Below are 15,921 nucleotides of genomic sequence, written 5' to 3'. Positions count from 1 at the left end.
GTAAAGCACTTCTCCCAGTTCAAGATACAGGTGAAAGTCCAGGGAATGTTGGCTATGACTATTATCATCAGATCTAAACTGGAAGAGTCTGGGGACTGTTCAACATAGCTCAGGCAACACATCTAAATTAAAAACAATAATTGCCTGCCAGATAAGAGTCCGAAGACATTGTGAAGGGGTCACATGTTATTTTAATCAGTGGATCATGAAGGCGTTCAATTTCAAAGGTAGGAGACAGACAAGCTAGCAGATGTTCGAAAAAATGTTAGATTATAACCAAGAAAAAACTGTTTCAATGACTGGTTGGTAAATACTCTATAACCGGTTAATTATTCAAGAGTTAATTATTCTTAAGTTTTTAAAAAATCTTTTTGTTTTATTTTCAATACAGCTAAAAAGCATTCCCTGTTAAGTTTCTTAGATTTTACATAAGCACTGAAAAGCCTCCATTAAATTTCCTATTACCGCCTAGAAAAGGTTAATATTTTTGTAAATCATTCCACTAGCCCTCGCCCATGGTCTGTCTTATTACACTCCCCATTTCCAATGAATAACGTTGCTCTGTATACAACCTTCCCTACATATTGTTCTTTGTACTTAGCTGTGTATTAGAAGCAACTTTTTATGTCCCTTAATATACTTTTCATTTTCTTAGTGGCGAGCTGACTCTCTATTCAGTTAACGCAATTTATTTCACCGAGTGGAGTGTCGTGGCCGGCTGGTTATTTTGGTTTGTCCCCAGCTGGCTGTCAGGAGCAACTATGTAGCCTAAGCCTGCGGATACATTTCTAGAAGTGGGCTGGCTAGATCAGTGAAAATGTACTTTTTTAAAACAGCAAGCATTGTTTGTCAAACTCTCATAGTTCTACCTTGATTTGGACACGTAGATACACCATCTTTTTGAAGTGTGAACACGGTCCCCCACCACAAACGATGCAGTCGAGTTTCCCACCGCTGGGTAAACTGCAGAGGTCAGCAGCTTACCCGTCGTGCCGTGGGTAAGCCTCGCCCTGGGAACACCACCTTCGTGATGACGGTATCTCCCCTGCCGGGGAAATATGCCATGTCCTCATCTCAGCTAGAATTTGGTGCCCCCACTGGAAAAAAAAAAAATGTGTGTGTTTCTTCTGGGACAGACTGTCTTTGAAGCGGGTCCTGCCGGCACTAGTCGGTGGTGCTGTAAGAAGTAAATGGCCAAGGGTTCTGAGCACGGTGTCTACCTGGGTCCCGGTGGACTAAACATGTCACATTTATAACCTTCTTAGCCGTGCTTCCCATGAGCGGGGGACAGCATAAACTTGAGTGTCCCGGCCAATATGCCCAAATGAATATGACTGTCGAAGTGTCTGGGGCTCTTGGTTTTCCAGGACACGTTTGTGTCACATCTTGTGATGTGAGCCGGCTGTTGTTTAAAACTGTCTGTTCAGGAACTTCAACCCCTTTTTTAAAGGGATTTGAAATATAAGCTTCTATGTGCACAGCATATCCCCGGGAGGAGGCACAAGCAACTGGGGACAAGGTTTGCCTCTGGCCAGGGAGAGGGAAGGGATTGCAACTGGGCTGAGACATCCTTCACACTGGATCCTTCGCACGGTTTTGCTTTCTTACCGGGTGCGCGTATACAAAAGGGAAATTTTTCAGCCAGAAAGACCAAGCCCAAAAGAGACAACCATGCATGTAGATGTTTCGCGTTGTCAGCTACCGGATTAGGAAAACATAAGCAAAACAAGGTACTTGAATCATTTCACCAAAAGGGTATATATAGTTGTTTATTTAAGAATGCAAGGTCTGGAGCCAGACTGCCTGGGTCCATAACACAGCTCTGTCGCTTACTAGCTCTGTGATCTTAGACAATTACCAACCCCCCCCCCCACGTACGTCAGTGTCCTCCTCCATAAATGGGGTAACTGTACTCCCTACTTCACAGTTACTTGTATTCAGTGAGTAAAAACACAAAAGCCCCCAGAACAGTAACTAGCACACAGCACGTGATCATTGTAGATTAGCTATCATTATTGCTACGGTTGTCGCTATCATTCTTCATTCAAATTTTGCAATGTTATCATTACAACAGCAAAGAGCCCTCCCTACGATTTGTAGGCTTTGAAAAGCAAAGGGCGATTTTACTGCAAGTGTCTAACCGATTTGAAGTTATTTCCAACTATGCAAACAGTCGATGGGAGAGGGAGAGGGGTGCCAAACTTCCCTTTAGTTCGTAGTGGTTCCAGATTTGAGAGCGGGCGCCCACAAGTCTTTGCAAGAGTAGGTGACCCAAATCATCTGGGGAGTTTGGTTTTTGTTTTCTTTTTGCGTCAACGCGATCTTGTTTCTCTCTTCTTTTGAGCATGGGTGGGGTGCAGGGGGGGGAAGAGACGGCGGTTGAACAAACGGCAGAAACTCGAGTTTCAGTACCCATTTAACGCGAGTGCCCCTTAACTGTGTAGGCGCAAACATTTTCACATTTTAATTCCAGTATAATTAAGAGACAGGGTTATATTAGTTTCAGGTGTACAACAGAGCGATTCAACCATTCTACGCGTTGCTCAGTGCTCATCACGATAAGTGTGCTCTTCGGGAAGCACATGTTTTGAAATCAGTATTTGCCTAAGGAAACCATTCACGAGATAGGAAGGCGTTAAAGCTTCCTGAAAACATTCTAATCCCACCTACTGTGCATAATGTGCTCAGTCATTGGAAATGTATTGCCGGCAAAGCAGATGATGTGGTGACGGGGACAAGTAGACTCTGCTGTCACACAAGCCTGGATACATTCCTTTGCCCAACATTTTACCGAACGTGATAAACATAGTGCTGTTACTATGCCTGTTTTATGGGTGACCCTTGCTGCCTTATATCAGTGTGGCTCTTCTCAAGCTGCCAGTGTCAGCAGAGTGGGATCTCTCCTCCAGGATTTCAGGGTCAGGCCATCCCAAACTCGGGTCAACATATTTAATTAATGAGAGTACAGCAGATGCTAGTTTTAAGGATTCTATCCTGAGGTCTTAGCCGATTCGCTGCTCTGCCTCACACACAATAAGCATTTGCTGAATGAAGCCCCAAATTGAACATGAGGGTGTAACATAGCATTGCCCCCGTGAAGACAAGGCTACCTAGGGGCGCCTGGGTGGCTCAGTCGGTTAGGCCTCTGACTTCGGCTCCGGTCATGATCTCGTGGTTCGTGGGTTTGAGCCCCGCATCGGGCTCTCTGCTGACGGCTGGGAACCTGGAGCCTGCTTCGGACCCTGTGTCTCAGTCTCTCTCTGCCCCTGTCTGCCTTCTCAAAAATAAGCATTTTGTAAAAATTGAAAGGAAAAAAAAAAGACAGGACTGTCTCAAGTGCTCTGGATCCACCAAATGTTCAGGCATAAAAAGGCTGTGTTGTTTGGTCCAGGGTTTCTCAGTCCACTGCTAAAGGTGATTCAAACAGGGTTAAGGGTAGGAATTGGGTCCAAACAAGCAAGTCTAGTTAGAAAACATTTTCGTTGCATGCACACGGGTTGTGTTAAGCTTTGAATTCTGATTCCCAGCACGACCGATGATAATACCTTTAAAAATAAACTGAGGGGCGCCTGGGTGGCGCAGTCGGTTAAGCGTCCGACTTCAGCCAGGTCACGATCTCGCGGTCCGTGAGTTTGAGCCCCGCGTCGGGCTCTGGGCTGATGGCTCAGAGCCTGGAGCCTGTTTCCGATTCTGTGTCTCCCTCTCTCTCTGCCCCTCCCCCGTTCATGCTCTGTCTCTCTCTGTCCCAAAAAAAAAAAAAAAAAAAAAAAAAAAAAAAAAAAAAAAAACGTTGAAATAAAAATAAACTGAAAATTGGCTTGTTTAATTGTGCCAAGTGATTCAAAATCCAAGAAGTGTCAAAACGTGGGCCCCAGGAGGAATGATCCGATAGACAGCCTAAAAACAGACTGAAAGTAACGTAACGTTGTACGGGAACTGTGCTTCCATAAAAACTGAACATCGAAACACAGACAAACGTCTATCCTACTCTCTTCTGCTGCAGCACCCGTTTTGCCCCATCATTACAGCAGGAAGCAATGAGCAAAGATTGTTCCGTACGCCACAGGGCGCAGTGTCCCTCCTGCGGATCAGACACCTTCTTTGAACAGGGATTTAACTGCACAACATAATTTTAAAGAAAGATCACCCATAATGTTATATACCTTTTGAGTAAAAATTGAGTGAATTATATTTAAACCTCCTAAATTAGAGTTTGTCAAGACACCAGACCCCGACATTTCAAGAGCAATGTGGTAGTGAAACACCAAGATACTTGATGGGTACAGATTAACTGACAGGATCATGTGCTTGTCTTGTCCGCGGCCCCAAACTATATGGCGTTCCCATTGTTACGTTTCCCCCATCTACCGGGGAGAGGTGGGTTCCTGGGATGCAAACAGTCTTGATGATATTAAGGCTGAGATGGCCCTTTGGGGTTTGTAGGCATCTTAATTATAGTGCATTTGTTTTATAATTTTAACTGAGGTTACTGGATAAACATTTGTAACGCATCCTCATTATTAGGCTAAGGAAAGAAATCTATTTCTGCCAACAGAGAGCATATAAATCTTCACTACCTCTTTGGTCCCCACTAGTTTGCATTTAGAACATCACACCTTTTCTGAAAAGCTGTTGGAGACATATGCTCTCGTTATTGTCCTTCAGTGATTTATCACTGAACTCTGAAATAGGCAATATATCCAACTTACCCCCTAACTGGTGTCCTATTCCAATTATCATTAATTAGGTCAAAATATGTTACTTTTACACAAAGCATGATTTTTAAAATCTTATGCTTTGAACCACCAGTGAATATTTGTACATCTCTTGAGCTAATATTTATTGAAAACCCATTATGTGCCCAACACTGTTACTCAGTGGTATTTTTTAAATTTTTTTTAATGTTTATTTTTGAGAGAGACAGACAGACAGACAGAGACAGAGCGCAAGCAGAGAAGGAGCAGAGAAAGAGGGAGACACAGAATCCGAAGCAGGCTCCAGGCTCTGAGCTGTCAGCACAGACCCTAATGCGGGGCTCAAGCTCATGAACCGCGAGATCATGACCTGAGCCCAAGTTGGATGCTTAACCGACTGAGCCACAAAGGTGCCCCATCAGTGGTATTTTTTAAGCTTCCCAAATAGATCTCAAACTTCTCATATGAAAAATTTATTCTCAAAGACAGACAGAGAGAGAGAGAGAGAGAGAGAGAGAGAGAGAGAGAATTTGTGAGAAAAGCCCCAGTGTCAGAAGGTAAATATATAAGATTGTGGCTTTTTATACCAGCTCTGTCAATGATCCGCGTGTGACCCACAAGTCATGTATCTCTCTGTGCCTCTGTTTCTTCACCTGCAACAGAGTAGTAGTAATTTTTTCTTGACCTGATTCAGCTGTTAGGAGAAAGAGCTAATAAAAATTGTTGTGAAGTACCATGAATATTGAAAAGTGCATCATCATCATGATTAATAATAACGTATAAAGCTCAAATATTGAAATGACTCTCTGGCATCATTCCAAATCAAGAAATATAAGCTCTGGCCTTGCATAGTAATGAAGAGAAACAGTGTGAGATACTCTTATTGTACTGGTTCAAATGAACACAGTGATGAATATCTTTAATTACAGTGTATTCTGTAACAGTGTGTGTGTGTGTGCGTGCCTGTGCACGCATGAGTGTGTGTGTGTGTGTGTGTGTGTGTGTGTGTTAAACTAAATGTATCGCAGTCCTCTCAATAATACATCCAGGGTTCAAACAGAACCATTCCAATACATCCAATAATACATCCAGGGTTCATCCAGAACCAGGCAGACATTTGTATATCTGTACCTAACCTTAGAATGGGATGCTCATTTTGATAGAGGACGCAAGCAGCTAGCGGTCCTCTGTTAAAGAAAGTTGGCTCTGATTTCATAGATCTCAAAAGCTGTCATCCTCACGTTAGCTGACTATCTGGCACCTAATGAGAAAAACAAATTGCTTTTACTTTCCACAAAATACATTTGCATTTAGAACTTTTTTTTTTGACTCATAAAAGGTTTATAAAGCATCCACTCAAACCCTTCTACCTGCATTTTTCACCTAAAAGGGTCTTTATGAAATCTTACGGTAAATTTAATAACCCTCTTCAATAAACATGAGCTTTTATGAGTATGACATACCTAAATAGACTCAATGGTCTGGGAATAAAATCTGCATCAGTAATATTTTCAGTGCTGTAATATCCTCCATATTAAGCCATGTACCGAGTCGACTCCTCCATAAGAAAAAAAAAAATTAGTCTCCAAGTTTAAGAAAGCAACTGGTCACTGAACACTTGGGTGACTCATTAAGTTCAATGTGAAATGTCCTGATGTGTACAATATTGAGCTTCATAATATTCGAACATTAGCATCTTTCATTTCTTCCATTTTCGGCAAATGCACATTATAGAAATAACTTTAGAAACGGCCTTCGGTAATCATTCATACTGAGTTTTTCAGGAAAGGGGCCTTCACATGAAACGCTTGGGGATTTCAGCCGCCTCCACGGGGAACTTCTGCTTGGGTGAGCTGCTGACGCGAGCCCTATTGCCGCGGTATCTCATGGCTCCTTTCACCAGGTAAGCTACCAAATTAGGCATGAGGCTGGGACCCTCATTTCTCCTATTACTGGTGTGGATCAGTAAGGAAGACAGGAAAACGCTAGTGACTTTTTTATAGCTGCTATATAACACGAGAATGAAATGTCAGAGCCCTGGAAACTGCATCTCTCTTAGTCCTATCAAAGCTCGTCCAGCTACTGCTGATACTGAGACTTGCCCCTCGCCTTCAACGTTGCCTTGTCAGCAGGTAGCAATTTAAAATTCAGCAATGCAGAGCAGTCCAAAGAGCCAAGGCATCCTGATTGGGATTCAGTAGTTACTGAACATCTACATGCGCTAAGGGCTTGGGCAAACCTTCAGGGCATCCCACCTTCACCGTCTTAAGGTAGCACACTTCCCACAATTAGATGTACTCTTGGGAAGTTGGATGTAAATTGTTTCCTCGATAATTAATTCATACTTATAACACACCAAGGGATTGCGGTCTAAGATATGATGAACGCTTTCACACAACTTGTTTTCGAATTCTTAAATCATGTCTTTTTTCAATCAAGATTTACATATTTAAATTAAGCTTCGCTTAAAAGCAGAATAGATAGACAGAGCTCGACGAAACCAAAACAAAACCACGGATTCTCGTTTTAGTCCTTATTTCTAGCTCCTCTTGCCCTCAAGTTTACTTATTTATTTTGAGAGAGACAGAGACAGTATGCGTCGGGGAGGGCCAGAGAGAGGGGGGCAGAAAGAGAGAATCACAAGCAGCCTCGACGCCGGCAGCACGGAGCCTGAGGCAGGGCTCAAATTCAGGAAACCGCGAGATCAACGACTGAGCCAAAACCAAGAGTTGGATGCTTAACCCACTGAGCCACCCAGGTGCCCTCTCGTGGTTTTTTTTAAGCAGACTTTCTAGCCTGAAGCAAATGGAGAAAATATGTCCAACGGTCAAAAAATCTGTTTCTTCTGCTTTTTGAGTTCAAACGTCCTTTTTTCAAATCATTAGATGATAAGAAGCAGAATGATTGGAGTGGAAGAGCGAGGGGTCAACAAAAGACCACAGGAGGAAACGATTCAACTGTGCTTTTCGCCTTCGTACCACACTTATGCTTATCCTGGACTCCACAACTCTGGACACGAGCACTCAGAAACCAAGAGGGACCTTCTCCTTTCCTGCTTACTTCTTCCATCAATCACCTCAGGCTAGAAGCAGCAGAATTGCCTGGCCTGCATGCCCCTCCTGCTCAAGTTCCCAGTCCTCACCTCCTCCCTGGCTCTTGTCCGCCATTTTGGTGACCCTGGAGGCAAAAGCGACTTGTGAATTTTGTAGGACGCTTAGACAAAGCCGAGTTAGGCAATCTCAGAAAACACCCAGGCCTCACCTTGAAACCTTCCTCGCCCCCAGCCTCTTCTCGGCAGATAGGTGAAAACAAATAAAGGAAGCCTCCTTCAAAACAGAGTCGGGAATCCCTGAAGGGGGTGCTCTCACACACATGGCACTCCTTGCAGCAGGCATAACCAGTAGAAAGAAGATACGAATTATCTTGACAAGGGAGGACATTTTTTCACCTAGAAATTTCATCTCATGCTTTTAAGAAAAAGAAGGAAGACCCCTCCCTGCCCCGGCAACAATGGGCTCACCACAGCTTGTGGCCAATGAGAAACTGCCCCAACTTCAAACTCTTGTTCTTAGCCAATGAACTGTTCTTCAAAGCAACCCTCCGCAGTTTCCTCCTCTCCTCCATCAGAGCAAGCCCCTCTCCTTTGTTCTCGGGGCCTGCCTATGGATCACCGTGGTTTCCTTGCCCCAAATTGCCTTTCCTCTGTTATTTCCCGAATAAACCCATTTTGCTAGTAAAATACCTTGCTATTGTATTTTTAAGGTTGATAACAGCAGCAACCAAGTGACAGTTGGTCCAAAGGCTGACAAAGAAAACAGAAATAAGTGAAAAAGGCTTCCCGTTAATCAAAACAATTAATCAACCGAATAGATCATTGTTTTAAAACTTGTTTGTAAGGCCTTCAGCCGTGCCTGCCACCCACAGAGCACTGGAGGGTATCTGCTGGGATCCTTGCCAGCCTGGACCGGGAACCCAATCTTAGTGCCAAAGAGCTCCCAATGACCATGAAGATTCTTCCTAAGGCCTGCATAGCTGTACCTGCTAAATGTTCAATTCCCAAGAATCAGCGAAGCCTACTGCTCCAAATTGCTGCATTTTAAAACTACCAAATAAAATGAATGGGGTGATGATACAGAGAAAAGGAAACATTTAAGGATAATGAGCACAGAGCACAGAGCTTCATCCTACGCAGGGGGAAGAAAGGTCAGTAAATGTAGCACACAAATAATAGTCCTTGCAAATCATCTCCTAATTAATCCTCATCCAGCCAAAATGTACTAGTTTAACCTTTTCATTCTGGGTTTCTCACAATATTTACAAACCACTGCCTCCCAACAGGAATGGAAAACACATCCATTCTGGAAGCTTCGGGACTGAGTGTGCCCCTAAATGTGCTCCAACAGGACAGGGGGAAAGGCGCCTGGCACTGCCCCTCCTCCTGCTGAGAACAGTGGAGTCTGATCACGCCATCGGAAGCCACAATCCGATCACTTAGGACTGTTGTCTCCATTTTCAGTGCCAGAGTTCCATGTGCTTCGTGGCAAAGCATTTTGGGTTTTGTTTTGTTTTCAAATCACAGAAATATAATTGATCCTTCTAAAACAATGGAGCTGGCCTCAATAAAAATAAAAAAAAATAAAACACAGGTCTCCCTTAAATCCTCCCCAAGAGTGTAATTGGTGATTAATTAGAAAACTTCGCCAAAAGGCATTTTAATCCATAAGGTAAGTCCACACCATGGGGATGCTGAGAATACAGAACATTCCAGAAGGTGCGGGGGCAGAATTTCCCAAGCAGTTTTTCCAAATACATAATTTCTCAAGAGAAGCATACTGGTAAGCAACTTATAGCTTTGAAAACCTCAATTTGGAAATGCGGCGAGAAAGTGCAACACGCAGGGCACCTACTTAATACCGTCCTTTGAAACCCCTGTAGTGCTGAACTGGCCCCACTATGAACCAAAATTGCGGAAAATAAAGCAGTAGCCTCAGCTTTTACATCACACCCCCATCATTCCAGGGCCACTCCAGCCAGCACACAGCCCTTACCCACAGGGTCTGTCGCCTCCAAACACTGTCACCTGAAGAATCAGAGAGCCGTGGAAGATCAGAGTGTGGGGGTGGAGGGGTAGGGAGGGGAGGGGCTCAGACCCCAGCCCGATGATCATCACTGCGGCGTTGACCGGAAGAATTATAGCAAATAACATTTATTAAATGCTTACTGTATGCCAGGCATTTTTAAGTTCATTATACCTTTCATCACTGATGATGAAACCCCTCTGCGACAACCCCTCAAGGTCAGTGCCATTGCCATACCAGTAATATAGACGAGGAAGCTGAGGCCCAGAAAGATTCAGTATTTCACCCGAGGTCACACAGAGTTCGTAAAATATGAGTTTGTTGCAAAGAAGCAGGCGGCATTGAATACTTTGAAGAAGGTAGAGGAGATTGCCTGGGGCTGTGGAAGGGAAGGGGGGATCCTACCCCGCGAGCAGGAAGTGTGGTTTTCCAATCCCGGCCAGTAACTAGGGTTTGCACATTCACCGGACTGCCTTCTGTCCAGGGTTACAGCATGCCGGGGCTGCCTCCATCTTCCCTCGACATCGCCCTTTCTCGAATGGTGGGTGACGATTACAAGTGTTACGCAGGGCGTCCTGCTGCTACAGATTTATTTAAATTTAATTCAACAAATATTTACTGAGCATTTAGGCAAGGTGCTGCACCCGAGACCACAGGCGACAGACCATTTGTTCCTGCCCGGCCAGAGTTTAAAATAGAAGGAAAAATGAACAGCTCCCACATCCCAGACACTTGTCCCGGTGGGACCCTGAACTTGACCCATGTGTGGCAAACTGGCTTCTAACTGCACTTCCCACACACCTTCGCCTGAAGAGGAGGGAAGGGCTACGTTGCGGCAGACCTTGGCACTGGAGAAGCCATGAAGATTGACAGAGAGCTGGCAAGAAGCCTGGGGCAGGAATTAAAAAGGGTCCCAATCACCAATGTGCCTGTTGCTGGAGCTGAAGGCTTCCTTGCGTGGGCTCGGCTTTCTAGGCTGCGCGAGGGGCTGGGACTCAGATGTCAACTTTCTGGTCATGCAACAATGAAAATGAGGGGGGCAAAAACCACCTCCATACTGAGCGCCTTTTACAACAGCACAAGGCTGCGGCCATGCTTTGGAGGATTAGGCCCTGTCACAGCAAATTGCTGCTGGGGAAATACCGCCATCCGTTACCGGATAAGCTCCCACCAGCGAAGTAACCCAAGAGGGCCCCGAATCCTCACTTTAGGGAGGCTAATTTGAGAGGAGGAAGAGACACGAGGTTATCAGCTGTCCTTGGGGAACAAATCAGAGCCTCAGAGCTGGGATTGGAGAATGGTTCTGATTTGCAGAGGTCTCTGCCTCCTGTGGTCAGGTTCTCAAAACGCAGAGCCCCGAGAGAAAGAACTAAGTAGGTTACTCATCTCTGGTCAAGAGTCTAGCCTAGAACAAACCAGGGGCCAGGCATAGAGGCAGCACCCACCAAGTTGCCTTCAGGGTAGGGTCAGGTCACACACAGGCCAGAGGAGATTCCGTGACACCTGGCAGGTGACAAGCGACCGGTGCAAAACCGGGAGCACGCAGGGCTTCCCAGGATTGTGTGACGCAAAAGCCTCAATCTGTTTTGACGGAGAGGTTGAATGATTAGAAGTGTCAGTCCCTAACACGCCTGCCTGGAAACCAGCGATAGGGCCCTCGGTCCTCTGTGAACCACCGAGGGCTTCCTCTGATGAAGGGAAGCTTGCGCCTCCACATGGGGGTGGAGGGGGCCCAGCATGTGGCCCCCGACAGTGGAAGGAAGGTGACAGCCTCTCCCGGCACCTGAGATGACAAGGGAGAGCCAGGAAGGAGTACCCCAAAAAGGGTCTCCGATTTTAAAAAAGTCTGCCCTGTCCCTTGGAATAAAGAAATACGAGCGAGACCTGGATGCCACAGATAAACCGTGTCTTCAGCGGTACCACGGGGAAAGGCATCTGGTCTTTGCCACCGGTTCCTGGCAGACGGTTTCTAAAACCTTTGGAATCTCTGCGGTCGTAAGAGCAGCTTTTGTATGCTGGAGATTGAGTTCGTCCCCAACGACCGGGGATGGAAACGATCATGCCCACTTAACGACACCTCTGTAAAAACCCCTAAACCGTTGAAGCTTCCGGGTTGGTGAGCACTTGGAGGTGCTGGGACGGTCCCGCACCCAGAGAGGGCTCAGAAGCTCCGCACCCCTTCCCGTATAACCTCGCCCTACACATCTCTTCCATCTGGATGTTCCAGACTTGTATCTTCGGCAGGCAAGCCGTAGCAGCAAGTAAAGCGCTTTCCTACGTTCTGTGAACTGTTGCAGCAAAGGATCAAACCCAAAGAGGGAGTCGTGAGAAGCCCCCGATGTAGGGCCAATCAGAAGTACAGGGGGCAACTGGGACCAGGCTGATCAACTCCAGGCAGTTAGCACCAGAACTGAGTCAAATTGTAGGACACCCCCACTGGTGTCCGCAGAGGACTGGAAAGCCGCTTGGCGTGGAAACCCCCCAACGCTTTTGTTGTCAGACTAGGCGCGAGTACAAACAGCTCAGCTCAGGACGTCTTCTTTTTTTGTTTTGTTTTGTTTTGTTTATTTATTTTTGAGACAGAGAGAGAGAGCATGAACGGGGGAGGGGCAGAGAGAGGGAGACACAGAATCAGAAGCAGGCTCCAGGCTCTGAGCCATCAGCCCAGAGCCCGACGCAGGGCTCGAACTCACGGACCGCGAGATCGTGACCTGAGCTGAAGTCGGATGCTTAACCGACTGAGCCACCCAGGCGCCCCGGTCAGGACGTCTTCTTACACGTGCAGCAGAACGTGTGCGTGGTAAATTAGCAAGGGTGGAGATCTTTTTCTCATGGGAGAAGGTCAAAAGACAGTGAAAATGTTATCCTCCTGGCAACCTCTGCACACCTCAGAGGGGCCCCCCTGTTGCAAAATTCCTGATAAGATTGCTTGGGACGGAAGCTGCCAGGCGGCCCTTCCCCCAACCCGCCGGCCCGTTCTAAACACGGAGGAGGGAGGTATTGCTCAAGAGACAGAGAGGAAAGATGAGAGAAGGAAGCCCGGAGGCAGTGGCACAGTGGATGGCAGGAGGTTCATTGGCCAAAGCCACCAAGTGCTTTGCGCGCGTTGATTGGGGAAGGGATTGCACCGACCCAGGTGTTGAATCAGCAGATGCGCTCAAATGCCAGAGCCAGAGATGGAAAGGTGGGGCTAGAAAGGGACGTTTGGGGGGAAGGGCAAGAAGGGAGGTGGCTTAGCCCACAGCCAGGGAAGCCTCAGGCTTTCTGGGGGACCTATGCCCTTGTCCTCTCCTTGCTCATAGAGATGCTGCATGTGCCCCATCATCCCTCTTGCCCTTTGCCCTTGAACTTCCCCTCCCTCCCACTCCCTCCTCGCGTTGCCCGTCAGGCTCCCCCAGCCCAATCAATGCTAGCTCACAGACTTCTCATTCCCCCTTTTTATGTGAAGCCATTCACAGGGTCATCCCGACTTCCTTGCTCTTGTTAGAGAATTCCTCCATAGGCATTCAGATGCTGCATGACAATTGACAATATCTCACGCCACGCAAATGACCCGGTCTTCAATGCAACCTACCCGCACAGGGGGATGTTCCGGTTTTACAGTTAGTGTGCATACGGAGCAGAACAATTTAAAATAAAGAATCGGAGGACTACATATTATAATTTGTCATTGTTAAAGAATGAAAGCGATTGGATAAGTAGACAGGACAAATACGTGCAAGATAATATTGACAGCATGTTGGCTAATCAAACACCCAATCATCTTACCTGCCACGAGTGAGAATTTGGTTAAACATTTTGATGATGTACAGAATAGCTTGTGGAGGGATTCGTTCCCAGGTAATTGGCAGGAACTGCAGCTCATTAAATTAGCTCTCATCTGACATGCCAAATGATACTCACAGTTGATCCGTTAGATCATCAGCAAGCAATTGTTTATCTCTTCCATGAGCCAGGATGACAAATAAGCAATTTTAGCCAAAAGGGTTAAGGCCAGTGCCAATCATTATTCACACGGCAATTTAACTGATTCTGTGGCAATCAATACCATGCGTTCAAAATGCAATACAGCAGTTTCTTCCACATTGTGGGACCCTTTATGCGAATATTCTGCCAGAATACAAACAAACAAAATGCTAAATGAAGACAGGTCTCAAATGTAGTATTTGTCATCTGATTTGAAGGGAGTGGGGTGATCAGCAAACCTAGAGGCATTCACATGGGGCAGTTGGGCAACACAGCAGGTACCTGAAGAGAGCTCCCACCCAGATTATTGGGGTAGCCGGTGAGAAATCATGAGAGGTGGCAGGAGAAAAGTGGCAGAGGCTGGTTCAGTGCCCACACCAGGCTTATCGACCTCATCAGGAGACCTGAGATAATGGTGGATAAAACAGCTCTCGGTGGCTACTCTTTGCTCTCCGTTTCCATTCACTTAAAATCAAGTGTCCACTTGAGATTAGCTGAGGAAGGGCTTCTGCATCACCGTGTCTTATTTGCCAATCACCATGGCTGGCCCTTGTCCCATAATAGATGCTATTTCCTTCTCTGACCCACCTTTTCTCATCTTGCCTAAGTCCCCTGACATTGTGGCAAGATGCTAAATTGTTGGGACAGCATCTCCCCTCATGAAACAAATAGCCAAAATAGAGTAACAGGGAAAGCTACCACGAATGAGGAGTTTAAAATCTCAGAGCCGGAGCCCGGAAACTCAGCCATCACCCTGCCACTAGGCGAGATAGGCACCGAGTGGGGTAAAAGCACTAAGATGGCCCCGTCTCCAGTCTTGATTTCCCTCTCACTGGAACAGGCAGACTCATATCTGGTTTGTGAATTATGTGGGTGCTTTGCTTCTTCTTCTTACCTCAACTGGGAGTTGTGGTCACTTAGCCGTTCCACTCCTCATCTGGTATGAACGTTCAAGAAGCAGGAATCCAAGCCAATAACAGCCTCCTCAGATGTCGTCTGTGCTGATAAAATATACAGAGGAAAAGAGGATTGAAGCTGTTGCCTAACACGAGGCTTTAAGGTCATTTCACTATTCCCAACCCTTGTGTTTTCCTTGGCCTCCCAATCAAGATAATCAAAATTTGGTCATAAATCTCCTTGGTTAAGAGCCCTCTTTATGATATGTTCCAGTAATCATTGTGCTAATCAAAAGCCCTGAGGAAACATGGTACGATAGGTCTTTAAAGCAATATATGTAATTAATGTGGTCATAATATTTATAATCTATATTCATAATTAAAATAATAAATACTATACACAAAGCTCTTTCTCTGGGGTCTTGTCAGATACTCAGTGACAAAGGCCTGAACTGAGTTGGTGGTAATTCAGTGCTAGGAAAAAGCATGGGGTCTGGCCAGATTCTCATCGTGGGGAGAAGTTAGAGTGAGAAGGGAGAAAAGTCGAGAATCGGTCCCAAGTCTCTGGCCTGGATTACTTAATAGATGCACAGGTCAGGGAGAGAAGTTCAGCGCCTACTGAGTTTAAGATGCCTTTCGGGTGGAGAGAGCCAATAACCAGTTCAACATTTGGGCCTAGAGTTCAAGAGAGATTCGAGTTGGAGGGACAGACTTGGAAGCCGACAGCACATGGTTAATGCCGGAGCCATTACCAGTGAGTGAGGCCTTGGGGGAGCATGTAAAGATAAAACAGGGTCAAAAGCAAACCTCTAGGAGTACTACATTTAAGGAGCCAGCCAGGGAAAAGCAGTCATCCAAGGAGGCTGAAATGGGATGAGAGACTAGTGCTGGGGAAAACTCCAGAGTCATCCAGAATGGGTTCACAACTTTCTGCAAAAAAAAGTATCAGGCCCCCTACCATTAATAAATATACCTCAATATGCAACATAATCAGGCCTTAGCTACCCCATCCCCACCAACACCACCCTTTCTGCTCCTCCCTCTGTAAAAAACAAACAAAAAAAAAATGGCGGTTCAAAAATGGATAATCATAGTCTTATGTTTCCATGAGTCAAATAAGAAGAATAAAAAGAAAAAATTCTGGGGCGCCTGGGTGGCTCAGTCAGTTAAGCGTCCAACTTTTGATTTTACCTCAGGTCATGATCTCACAGTTCCCGGGATGGAGACCTGTGTGGGGCTCTGCCCTGACAGCCCGCAGCCTGCCTGGGATTCTCTCTCTCTCCCTCT

The 15,921-nt window shown here is 46.0% G+C and overlaps 1 non-coding gene across 1 annotated transcript; it reads right to left on the bottom strand.

Annotated features, from left to right (window-relative positions):
* Positions 1 to 901: 901 nt before the first annotated feature.
* Positions 902 to 1,060, bottom strand: LOC115522689. The gene has a single exon (XR_003971571.1). It is a non-coding gene; the product is annotated as a U1 spliceosomal RNA (small nuclear RNA).
* Between the last annotated feature and the right edge of the window lie 14,861 nt (positions 1,061 to 15,921).

Source organism: Lynx canadensis, chromosome C1 (assembly GCF_007474595.2).
Source record: "Lynx canadensis isolate LIC74 chromosome C1, mLynCan4.pri.v2, whole genome shotgun sequence".
Classification (NCBI taxonomy): domain Eukaryota; kingdom Metazoa; phylum Chordata; class Mammalia; order Carnivora; family Felidae; genus Lynx; species Lynx canadensis.
The sequence above is the reverse complement of the archived record's forward strand: the minus strand, read 5'-3'. Positions and strand labels throughout refer to the sequence as shown.